The sequence below is a fragment of the Pleurodeles waltl genome, chromosome 4_1, assembly GCF_031143425.1.
Source record: "Pleurodeles waltl isolate 20211129_DDA chromosome 4_1, aPleWal1.hap1.20221129, whole genome shotgun sequence".
In the NCBI taxonomy this organism is placed as follows: domain Eukaryota; kingdom Metazoa; phylum Chordata; class Amphibia; order Caudata; family Salamandridae; genus Pleurodeles; species Pleurodeles waltl.
In genome coordinates this window covers 1004674108-1004686682 of record NC_090442.1, presented here as the reverse complement: position 1 = coordinate 1004686682, position 12575 = coordinate 1004674108, and the positions used below count along the sequence as shown (strand labels likewise).

Below are 12575 nucleotides of genomic sequence, written 5' to 3'. Positions count from 1 at the left end.
ACTGAAATGGCCCAAAACACAACGTGGACACATCCCATTTTTTTTTTTTACAGAAAACAGAGGTGTTTTTTGCCAAGTGCCTACCTGTAGATTTTGGCCCCTAGCTCAGCCGACACCTAGGGAAACCTACCAAACCTGTGCATTTTTGAAAACTAGAGACCTAGGGGAATCCAAGATGGGGTGACTTGTGGGGCTCTGACCAGGTTCTGTTACCAAGAATCCTTTGCAAACCTAAATATTTGGCTAAAAAAACACATTTTCCTCACATTTCGGTGACAGAAAGTTCTGGAATCTGAGAGGAGCCACACATTTCCTTCCACCCAGCATTCCCCCAAGTCTCCCGATAAAAATGGTACCTCACTTGTGCAGGTAGGCCTAGCGCCCACGAAAGGAAATGGCCCAGAACACAACGTGGACACATCCCCTTTTTTTTTTTACAGAAAACAGAGGTGTTTTTTGCAAAGTGCCTACCTGTAGATTTTGGCCTCTAGCTCAGCCGGCACCTAGGGAAACCTACCAAACCTGTGCATTTTTGAAAACTAGAGACCTAGGGGAATCCAAGATGGGGTGACTTGTGGGGCTCTGACCAGGTTCTGTTACCCAGAATCCTTTGCAAACCTCAAAATTTGGCTAATAAAACACATTTTCCTCACATTTCGGTGACAGAAAGTTCTGGAATATGAGAGGAGCCACAATATTCCTTCCACCCAGCGTTCTCCCAAGTCTCCCGTTAGAAATGATACTTCACTTTTGTGGGTAGGCCTAGTGGCCGCGACAGGAAATGCCCCAAAACGCAACGTGGCACATCCCATTTTTTCAAAGAAAACAGAGATGTTTTTTGCAAAGTGCCTACCTGTAGATTTTGGCCTCTAGCTCAGCCGGCACCTAGGGAAACCTACCAAACCTGTGCATTTTTTAAAACTAGAGACCTAGGGGAATCCAAGATGGGGTGACTTGTGGGGCTCTGACCAGGTTCTGTTACCCAGAATCCTTTGCAAACCTCAAAATTTGGCTAAAAAAACACATTTTCCTCACATTTCGGTGACAGAAAGTTCTGGAATCTGTGAGGAGCCACAAATTTCCTTCCACCCAGCGTTCTCCCAAGTCTCCTGATAAAAATGGTACCTCACTTGTGCGGGTAGGCCTAGCGCCCACAAAAGGAAATGACCCAGAACACAACGTGGACACATCCCCTTTTTTTTTTTTACAGAAAACAGAGGTGTTTTTTGCAAAGTGCCTACCTGTAGATTTTGGCCCCTAGCTCAGCCGGCACCTAGGGAAACCTACCAAACCTGTGCATTTTTTAAAACTAGAGACCTAGGGGAATCCAAGATGGGGTGACTTGTGGGGCTCTGACCAGGTTCTGTTACCAAGAATCCTTTGCAAACCTAAATATTTGGCTAAAAAACCACATTTTCCTCACATTTCGGTGACAGAAAGTTCTGGAATCTGAGAGGAGCCACAAAATTCCTTCCACCCAGCGTTCCCCCAAGTCTCCCGTTAGAAATGATACCTCACTTGTGTGGGTAGGCCTAGTGCCCGCGACAGGAAATGCCCCAAAACGCAACGTGGACACATTTTTTCAAAGAAAACAGCGATTTTTTTGCAAAGTGCCTACCTGTAGATTTTGGCCTCTAGCTCAGCCGGCACCTAGGGAAACCTACCAAACCTGTGCATTTTTTAAAACTAGAGACCTAGGGGAATCCAAGATGGGGTGACTTGTGGGGCTCTGACCAGGTTCTGTTACCCAGAATCCTTTGCAAACCTCAAAATTTGGCTAATAAAACACATTTTCCTCACATTTCGGTGACAGAAAGTTCTGGAATCTGAGAGGAGCCACAAATTTCCTTCCACCCAGCGTTCTCCCAAGTCTCCTGATAAAAATGGTACCTCACTTGTGCGGGTAGGCCTAGCGCCCACGAAAGGAAATGGCCCAGAACACAACGTGGACACATCCCCTTTTTTTTTTTTACAGAAAACAGAGGTGTTTTTTGCAAAGTGCCTACCTGTAGATTTTGGCCTCTAGCTCAGCCGGCACCTAGGGAAACCTACCAAACCTGTGCATTTTTTAAAACTAGAGACCTAGGGGAATCCAAGATGGGGTGACTTGTGGGGCTCTGACCAGGTTCTGTTACCAAGAATCCTTTGCAAACCTAAATATTTGGCTAAAAAACCACATTTTCCTCACATTTCGGTGACAGAAAGTTCTGGAATCTGAGGAGCCACAAAATTCCTTCCACCCAGCGTTCCCCCAAGTCTCCCGTTAGAAATGATACCTCACTTGTGTGGGTAGGCCTAGTGCCCGCGACAGGAAATGCCCCAAAACGCAACGTGGACACATTTTTTCAAAGAAAACAGAGATTTTTTTGCAAAGTGCCTACCTGTAGATTTTGGCCTCTAGCTCAGCCGGCACCTAGGGAAACCTACCAAACCTGTGCATTTTTGAAAACTAGAGACCTAGGGGAATCCAAGATGGGGTGACTTGTGGGGCTCTGACCAGGTTCTGTTACCAAGAATCCTTTGCAAACCTAAATATTTGGCTAAAAAACCACATTTTCCTCACATTTCGGTGACAGAAAGTTCTGGAATCTGAGAGGAGCCATAAAATTCCTTCCACCCAGCGTTCCCCCAAGTCTCCCGTTAGAAATGATACCTCACTTGTGTGGGTAGGCCTAGTGCCCGCGACAGGAAATGCCCCAAAACGCAACGTGGACACATTTTTTCAAAGAAAACAGAGATTTTTTTGCAAAGTGCCTACCTGTAGATTTTGGCCTCTAGCTCAGCCGGCACCTAGGGAAACCTACCAAACCTGTGCATTTTTGAAAACTAGAGACCTAGGGGAATCCAAGATGGGGTGACTTGTGGGGCTCTGACCAGGTTCTGTTACCCAGAATCCTTTGCAAACCTAAATATTTGGCTAAAAAAACACATTTTCCTCACATTTCGGTGACAGAAAGTTCTGGAATCTGAGAGGAGCCACAAAATTCCTTCCACCCAGCGTTCCCCCAAGTCTCCCGTTAAAATGATACCTCACTTGTGTGGGTAGGCCTAGTGCCCGCAACAGGAAATGGCCCAAAACACAACGTGGACACATCCCATTTTTTTAAAGAAAACAGAGATGTTTTTTGCAAAGTGCCTACCTGTAGATTTTGGCCTCTAGCTCAGCCGGCACCTAGGGAAACCTACCAAACCTGTGCATTTTTTAAAACTAGAGACCTAGGGGAATCCAAGATGGGGTGACTTGTGGGGCTCTGACCAGGTTCTGTTACCCAGAATCCTTTGCAAACCTAAATATTTGGCTAAAAAACCACATTTTCCTCACATTTCGGTGACAGAAAGTTCTGGAATCTGAGAGGAGCCATAAAATTCCTTCCACCCAGCGTTCCCCCAAGTCTCCCGTTAGAAATGATACCTCACTTGTGTGGGTAGGCCTAGTGCCCGCGACAGGAAATGCCCCAAAACGCAACGTGGACACATTTTTTCAAAGAAAACAGAGATTTTTTTGCAAAGTGCCTACCTGTAGATTTTGGCCTCTAGCTCAGCCGGCACCTAGGGAAACCTACCAAACCTGTGCATTTTTGAAAACTAGAGACCTAGGGGAATCCAAGATGGGGTGACTTGTGGGGCTCTGACCAGGTTCTGTTACCCAGAATCCTTTGCAAACCTAAATATTTGGCTAAAAAAACACATTTTCCTCACATTTCGGTGACAGAAAGTTCTGGAATCTGAGAGGAGCCACAAAATTCCTTCCACCCAGCGTTCCCCCAAGTCTCCCGTTAAAATGATACCTCACTTGTGTGGGTAGGCCTAGTGCCCGCAACAGGAAATGGCCCAAAACACAACGTGGACACATCCCATTTTTTTAAAGAAAACAGAGATGTTTTTTGCAAAGTGCCTACCTGTAGATTTTGGCCTCTAGCTCAGCCGGCACCTAGGGAAACCTACCAAACCTGTGCATTTTTGAAAACTAGAGACCTAGGGGAATCCAAGATGGGGTGACTTGTGGGGCTCTGACCAGGTTCTGTTACCAAGAATCCTTTGCAAACCTAAATATTTGGCTAAAAAACCACATTTTCCTCACATTTCGGTGACAGAAAGTTCTGGAATCTGAGGAGCCACAAAATTCCTTCCACCCAGCTTTCCCCCAAGTCTCCCGTTAGAAATGATACCTCACTTGTGTGGGTAGGCCTAGTGCCCGCGACAGGAAATGCCCCAAAACGCAACGTGGACACATTTTTTCAAAGAAAACAGAGATTTTTTTGCAAAGTGCCTACCTGTAGATTTTGGCCTCTAGCTCAGCCGGCACCTAGGGAAACCTACCAAACCTGTGCATTTTTGAAAACTAGAGACCTAGGGGAATCCAAGATGGGGTGACTTGTGGGGCTCTGACCAGGTTCTGTTACCAAGAATCCTTTGCAAACCTAAATATTTGGCTAAAAAACCACATTTTCCTCACATTTCGGTGACAGAAAGTTCTGGAATCTGAGAGGAGCCATAAAATTCCTTCCACCCAGCGTTCCCCCAAGTCTCCCGTTAGAAATGATACCTCACTTGTGTGGGTAGGCCTAGTGCCCGCGACAGGAAATGCCCCAAAACGCAACGTGGACACATTTTTTCAAAGAAAACAGAGATTTTTTTGCAAAGTGCCTACCTGTAGATTTTGGCCTCTAGCTCAGCCGGCACCTAGGGAAACCTACCAAACCTGTGCATTTTTGAAAACTAGAGACCTAGGGGAATCCAAGATGGGGTGACTTGTGGGGCTCTGACCAGGTTCTGTTACCCAGAATCCTTTGCAAACCTAAATATTTGGCTAAAAAAACACATTTTCCTCACATTTCGGTGACAGAAAGTTCTGGAATCTGAGAGGAGCCACAAAATTCCTTCCACCCAGCGTTCCCCCAAGTCTCCCGTTAAAATGATACCTCACTTGTGTGGGTAGGCCTAGTGCCCGCAACAGGAAATGGCCCAAAACACAACGTGGACACATCCCATTTTTTTAAAGAAAACAGAGATGTTTTTTGCAAAGTGCCTACCTGTAGATTTTGGCCTCTAGCTCAGCCGGCACCTAGGGAAACCTTCCAAACCTGTGCATTTTTTAAAACTAGAGACCTAGGGGAATCCAAGATGGGGTGACTTGTGGGGCTCTGACCAGGTTCTGTTACCCAGAATCCTTTGCAAACCTCAAAATGTGGCTAAAAAAACAAATTTTCCTCACATTTCGGTGACAGAAAGTTCTGGAATCTGAGAGGAGCCACAAATATCCTTCCACCCAGCGTTCTCCCAAGTCTCCTGATAAAAATGGTACCTCACTTGTGCGGGTAGGCCTAGCGCCCACGAAAGGAAATGGCCCAGAACACAACGTGGACACATCCCCCTTTTTTTTTTTTTTACAGAAAACAGAGGTGTTTTTTGCAAAGTGCCTACCTGTAGATTTGGGCCTCTAGCTCAGCCGGCACCTAGGGAAACCTACCAAACCTGTGCATTTTTGACAACTAGAGACCTAGGGGAATCCAAGATGGGGTGACTTGTGGGGCTCTGACCAGGTTCTGTTACCCAGAATCCTTTGCAAACCTCAAAATTTGCCTAAAAAAACACATTTTCCTCACATTTCGGTGACAGAAAGTTCTGGAATCTGAGAGGAGCCACAAATTTCCTTCCACCCAGCGTTCTCCCAAGTCTCCTGATAAAAATGATACCTCACTTGTGTGGGTAGGCCTAGTGCCCGCAACAGGAAATGGCCCAAAACACAACGTGGACACATCCCATTTTTTTAAAGAAATCAGAGATGTTTTTTGCAAAGTGCCTACCTGTAGATTTTGGCCTCTAGCTCAGCCGGCACCTAGGGAAACCTACCAAACCTGTGCATTTTTTAAAACTAGAGAACTAGGGGAATCCAAGATGGGGTGACTTGTGGGGCTCTGACCAGGTTCTGTTACCCAGAATCCTTTGCAAACCTCAAAATTTGGCTAAAAAAACACATTTTCCTCACATTTCGGTGACAGAAAGTTCTGGAATCTGAGAGGAGCCACAAATTTCCTTCCACCCAGCGTTCTCCCAAGTCTCCTGATAAAAATGGTACCTCACTTGTGCGGGTAGGCCTAGCGCCCACGAAAGGAAATGGCCCAGAACACAACGTGGACACATCCCCCTTTTTTTTTTTACAGAAAACAGAGGTGTTTTTTGCAAAGTGCCTACCTGTAGATTTTGGCCCCTAGCTCAGCCGGCACCTAGGGAAACCTACCAAACCTGTGCATTTTTGAAAACTAGAGACCTAGGGGAATCCAATATGGGGTGACTTGTGGGGCTCTGACCAGGTTCTGTTACCCAGAATCCTTTGCAAACCTCAAAATGTGGCTAAAAAAACACATTTTCCTCACATTTCGGTGACAGAAAGTTCTGGAATCTGAGAGGAGCCACAAATTTCCTTCCACCCAGCGTTCTCCCAAGTCTCCTGATAAAAATGATACCTCACTTGTGTGGGTAGGCCTAGTGCCCGCAACAGGAAATGGCCCAAAACACAACGTGGACACATCCCATTTTTTTAAAGAAATCAGAGATGTTTTTTGCAAAGTGCCTACCTGTAGATTTTGGCCTCTAGCTCAGCCGGCACCTAGGGAAACCTACCAAACCTGTGCATTTTTTAAAACTAGAGAACTAGGGGAATCCAAGATGGGGTGACTTGTGGGGCTCTGACCAGGTCCTGTTACCCAGAATCCTTTGCAAACCTCAAAATTTGGCTAAAAAAACACATTTTCCTCACATTTCGGTGACAGAAAGTTCTGGAATCTGAGAGGAGCCACAAATATCCTTCCACCCAGCGTTCTCCCAAGTCTCCTGATAAAAATGGTACCTCACTTGTGCGGGTAGGCCTAGCGCCCACGAAAGGAAATGGCCCAGAACACAACGTGGACACATCCCCCTTTTTTTTTTTACAGAAAACAGAGGTGTTTTTTGCAAAGTGCCTACCTGTAGATTTTGGCCCCTAGCTCAGCCGGCAACTAGGGAAACCTACCAAACCTGTGCATTTTTGACAACTAGAGACCTAGGGGAATCCAAGATGGGGTGACTTGTGGGGCTCTGACCAGGTTCTGTTACCTAGAATCCTTTGCAAACCTCAAATTTTGGCTAAAAATCACATTTTCCTCACATTTTGGTGACAGAAAGTTCTGGAATTTGAGAGTAGCCACAAATTTCCTTCCACCCAGCGTTCCCCCAAGTCTCCCGATAAAAATGGTACCTCACTTGTGAGGGTAGGCCTAGCGCCCACAAAAGGAAATGGCCCAAAACACAACGTGGACACATCCCATTTTTTTTTTTTACAGAAAACAGAGGTGTTTTTTGCCAAGTGCCTACCTGTAGATTTTGGCCCCTAGCTCAGCCGGCACCTAGGGAAACCTACCAAACCTGTGCATTTTTGAAAACTAGAGACCTAGGGGAATGCAAGATGGGGTGACTTGTGGGGCTCTGACCAGGTTCTGTTACCAAGAATCCTTTGCAAACCTAAATATTTGGCTAAAAAAACACATTTTCCTCACATTTCGGTGACAGAAAGTTCTGGAATCTGAGAGGAGCCACAAAATTCCTTCCACCCAGCGTTCCCCCAAGTCTCCCGTTAGAAATGATACCTCACTTGTGTGTGTAGGCCTAGTGTCCGCAACAGGAAATGGCCCAAAACACAACGTGGACACATCCCATTTTTTAAAAGAAATCAGAGATGTTTTTTGCAAAGTGCCTACCTGTAGATTTTGGCCTCTAGCTCAGCCGGCACCTAGGGAAACCTACCAAACCTGTGCATTTTTTAAAACTAGAGACCTAGGGGAATCCAAGATGGGGTGACTTGTGGGGCTCTGACCAGGTTCTGTTACCCAGAATCCTTTGCAAACCTCAAAATTTGGCTAAAAAAACACATTTTCCTCACATTTCGGTGACAGAAAGTTCTGGAATCTGAGAGGAGCCACAAATATCCTTCCACCCAGCGTTCTCCCAAGTCTCCTGATAAAAATGGTACCTCACTTGTGCGGGTAGGCCTAGCGCCCAGGAAAGGAAATGGCCCAGAACACAACGTGGACACATCCCCTTTTTATTTTTTACAGAAAACAGAGGTGTTTTTTGCAAAGTGCCTACCTGTAGATTTTGGCCCCTAGCTCAGCCGGCACCTAGGGAAACCTACCAAACCTGTGCATGTTTGAAAACTAGAGACCTAGGGGAATCCAAGATGGGGTGACTTGTGGGGCTCTGACCAGGTTCTGTTACCCAGAATCCTTTGCAAACCTCAAAATGTGGCTAAAAAAAACACATTTTCCTCACATTTCGGTGACAGAAAGTTCTGGAATCTGAGAGGAGCCACAAATTTCCTTCCACCCAGCATTCCCCCAAGTCTCCCGATAAAAATGGTACCTCACTTGTGCAGGTAGGCCTAGCGCCCACGAAAGGAAATGGCCCAGAACACAACGTGGACACATCCCCTTTTTTTTTTTACAGAAAACAGAGGTGTTTTTTGCAAAGTGCCTACCTGTAGATTTTGGCCTCTAGCTCAGCCGGCACCTAGGGAAACCTACCAAACCTGTGCATTTTTGACAACTAGAGACCTAGGGGAATCCAAGATGGGGTGACTTGTGGGGCTCTGACCAGGTTCTGTTACCCAGAATCCTTTGCAAACCTCAAAATTTGGCTAAAAAAACACATTTTCCTCACATTTCGGTGACAGAAAGTTCTGGAATCTGAGAGGAGCCACAAATTTCCTTCCACCCAGCGCTCTCCCAAGTCTCCTGATAAAAATGGTACCTCACTTGTGCGGGTAGGCCTAGCGCCCACGAAAGGAAATGGCCCAGAACACAACGTGGACACATCCCCTTTTTTTTTTTTTTACAGAAAACAGAGGTGTTTTTTGCAAAGTGCCTACCTGTAGATTTGGGCCTCTAGCTCAGCCGGCAGCTAGGGAAACCTACCAAACCTGTGCATTTTTGACAACTAGAGACCTAGGGGAATCCAAGATGGGGTGACTTGTGGGGCTCTGACCAGGTTCTGTTACCCAGAATCCTTTGCAAACCTCAAAATTTGCCTAAAAAAACACATTTTCCTCACATTTCGGTGACAGAAAGTTCTGGAATCTGAGAGGAGCCACAAATTTCCTTCCACCCAGCGTTCTCCCAAGTCTCCTGATAAAAATGATACCTCACTTGTGTGGGTAGGCCTAGTGCCCGCAACAGGAAATGGCCCAAAACACAACGTGGACACATCCCATTTTTTTAAAGAAATCAGAGATGTTTTTTGCAAAGTGCCTACCTGTAGATTTTGGCCTCTAGCTCAGCCGGCACCTAGGGAAACCTACCAAACCTGTGCATTTTTTAAAACTAGAGAACTAGGGGAATCCAAGATGGGGTGACTTGTGGGGCTCTGACCAGGTCCTGTTACCCAGAATCCTTTGCAAACCTCAAAATTTGGCTAAAAAAACACATTTTCCTCACATTTCGGTGACAGAATGTTCTGGAATCTGAGAGGAGCCACAAATATCCTTCCACCCAGCGTTCTCCCAAGTCTCCCGATAAAAATGGTACCTCACTTGTGCAGGTAGGCCTAGCGCCCACGAAAGGAAATGGCCCAGAACACAACGTGGACACATCCCCTTTTTTTTTTTTACAGAAAACAGAGGTGTTTTTTGCAAAGTGCCTACCTGTAGATTTTGGCCCCTAGCTCAGCCGGCACCTAGGGAAACCTACCAAACCTGTGCATTTTTTAAAACTAGAGACCTAGGGGAATCCAAGATGGGGTGACTTGTGGGGCTCTGACCAGGTTCTGTTACCCAGAATCCTTTGCAAACCTCAAAATGTGGCTAAAAAAACACATTTTCCTCACATTTCGGTGACAGAAAGTTCTGGAATCTGAGAGGAGCCACAAATTTCCTTCCACCCAGGATTCCCCCAAGTCTCCCGATAAAAATGGTACCTCACTTGTGCGGGTAGGCCTAGCGCCCACGAAAGGAAATGGCCCAGAACACAACGTGGACACATCCCCTTTTTTTTTTTTACAGAAAACAGAGGTGTTTTTTGCAAAGTGCCTACCTGTAGATTTTGGCCCCTAGCTCAGCCGGCACCTAGGGAAACCTACCAAACCTGTGCATTTTTGAAAACTAGAGACCTAGGGGAATCCAAGATGGGGTGACTTGTGGGGCTCTGACCAGGTTCTGTTACCCAGAATCCTTTGCAAACCTCAGCATGTGGCTAAAAAAACACATTTTCCTCACATTTCGGTGACAGAAAGTTCTGGAATCTGAGAGGAGCCACAAATTTCCTTCCACCCAGCATTCCCCCAAGTCTCCCGATAAAAATGGTACCTCACTTGTGCAGGTAGGCCTAGCGCCCACGAAAGGAAATGGCCCAGAACACAACGTGGACACATCCCCTTTTTTTTTTTTTTTACAGAAAACAGAGGTGTTTTTTGCAAAGTGCCTACCTGTAGATTTGGGCCTCTAGCTCAGCCGGCACCTAGGGAAACCTACCAAACCTGTGCATTTTTGACAACTAGAGACCTAGGGGAATCCAAGATGGGGTGACTTGTGGGGCTCTGACCAGGTTCTGTTACCCAGAATCCTTTGCAAACCTCAAAATTTGCCTAAAAAAACACATTTTCCTCACATTTCGGTGACAGAAAGTTCTGGAATCTGAGAGGAGCCACAAATTTCCTTCCACCCAGCGTTCTCCCAAGTCTCCTGATAAAAATGATACCTCACTTGTGTGGGTAGGCCTAGTGCCCGCAACAGGAAATGGCCCAAAACACAACGTGGACACATCCCATTTTTTTAAAGAAATCAGAGATGTTTTTTGCAAAGTGCCTACCTGTAGATTTTGGCCTCTAGCTCAGCCGGCACCTAGGGAAACCTACCAAACCTGTGCATTTTTTAAAACTAGAGAACTAGGGGAATCCAAGATGGGGTGACCTGTGGGGCTCTGACCAGGTTCTGTTACCCAGAATCCTTTGCAAACCTCAAAATTTGCCTAAAAAAACACATTTTCCTCACATTTCGGTGACAGAAAGTTCTGGAATCTGAGAGGAGCCACAAATTTCCTTCCACCCAGCGTTCTCCCAAGTCTCCTGATAAAAATGGTACCTCACTTGTGAGGGTAGGCCTAGCGCCCACAAAAGGAAATGGCCCAAAACACAACGTGGACACATCCCATTTTTTTTTTTTACAGAAAACAGAGGTGTTTTTTGCCAAGTGCCTACCTGTAGATTTTGGCCCCTAGCTCAGCCGGCACCTAGGGAAACCTACCAAACCTGTGCATTTTTGAAAACTAGAGACCTAGGGGAATGCAAGATGGGGTGACTTGTGGGGCTCTGACCAGGTTCTGTTACCAAGAATCCTTTGCAAACCTAAATATTTGGCTAAACAAACACATTTTCCTCACATTTCGGTGACAGAAAGTTCTGGAATCTGAGAGGAGCCACAAAATTCCTTCCACCCAGCGTTCCCCCAAGTCTCCCGTTAGAAATGATACCTCACTTGTGTGGGTAGGCCTAGTGCCCGCAACAGGAAATGGCCCAAAACACAACGTGGACACATCCCATTTTTTTAAAGAAAACAGAGATGTTTTTTGAAAAGTGCCTACCTGTAGATTTTGGCCTCTAGCTCAGCCGGCACCTAGGGAAACCTACCAAACCTGTGCATTTTTTAAAACTAGAGACCTAGGGGAATCCAAGATGGGGTGACTTGTGGGGCTCTGACCAGGTTCTGTTACCCAGAATCCTTTGCAAACCTCAAAATGTGGCTAAAAAAACAAATTTTCCTCACATTTCGGTGACAGAAAGTTCTGGAATCTGAGAGGAGCCACAAAATTCCTTCCACCCAGCGTTCCCCCAAGTCTCCCGTTAAAATGATACCTCACTTGTGTGGGTAGGCCTAGTGCCCGCAACAGGAAATGGCCCAAAACACAACGTGGACACATCCCATTTTTTTAAAGAAAACAGAGATGTTTTTTGCAAAGTGCCTACCTGTAGATTTTGGCCTCTAGCTCAGCCGGCACCTAGGGAAACCTACCAAACCTGTGCATTTTTTAAAACTAGAGACCTAGGGGAATCCAAGATGGGGTGACTTGTGGGGCTCTGACCAGGTTCTGTTACCCAGAATCCTTTGCAAACCTCAAAATGTGGCTAAAAAAACAAATTTTGCTCACATTTCGGTGACAGAAAGTTCTGGAATCTGAGAGGAGCCACAAATTTCCTTCCACCCAGCGTTCTCCCAAGTCTCCTGATAAAAATGGTACCTCACTTGTGCGGGTAGGCCTAGCGCCCACGAAAGGAAATGGCCCAGAACACAACGTGGACACATCCCCTTTTTTTTTTTTTTACAGAAAACAGAGGTGTTTTTTGCAAAGTGCCTACCTGTAGATTTGGGCCTCTAGCTCAGCCGGCACCTAGGGAAACCTACCAAACCTGTGCATTTTTGACAACTAGAGACCTAGGGGAATCCAAGATGGTGTGACTTGTGGGGCTCTGACCAGGTTCTGTTACCCAGAATCCTTTGCAAACCTCAAAATTTGCCTAAAAAAACACATTTTCCTCACATTTCGGTGACAGAA

General features: G+C 46.1%; 1 protein-coding gene across 2 annotated transcripts in view; it reads right to left on the bottom strand.

Moving 5' to 3' along the window:
• ATXN7L1 (ataxin 7 like 1) overlaps positions 1 to 12575 on the bottom strand; it is a 530170-nt gene that overhangs the window by 138327 nt on the left and 379268 nt on the right. The window lies entirely within an intron of this gene.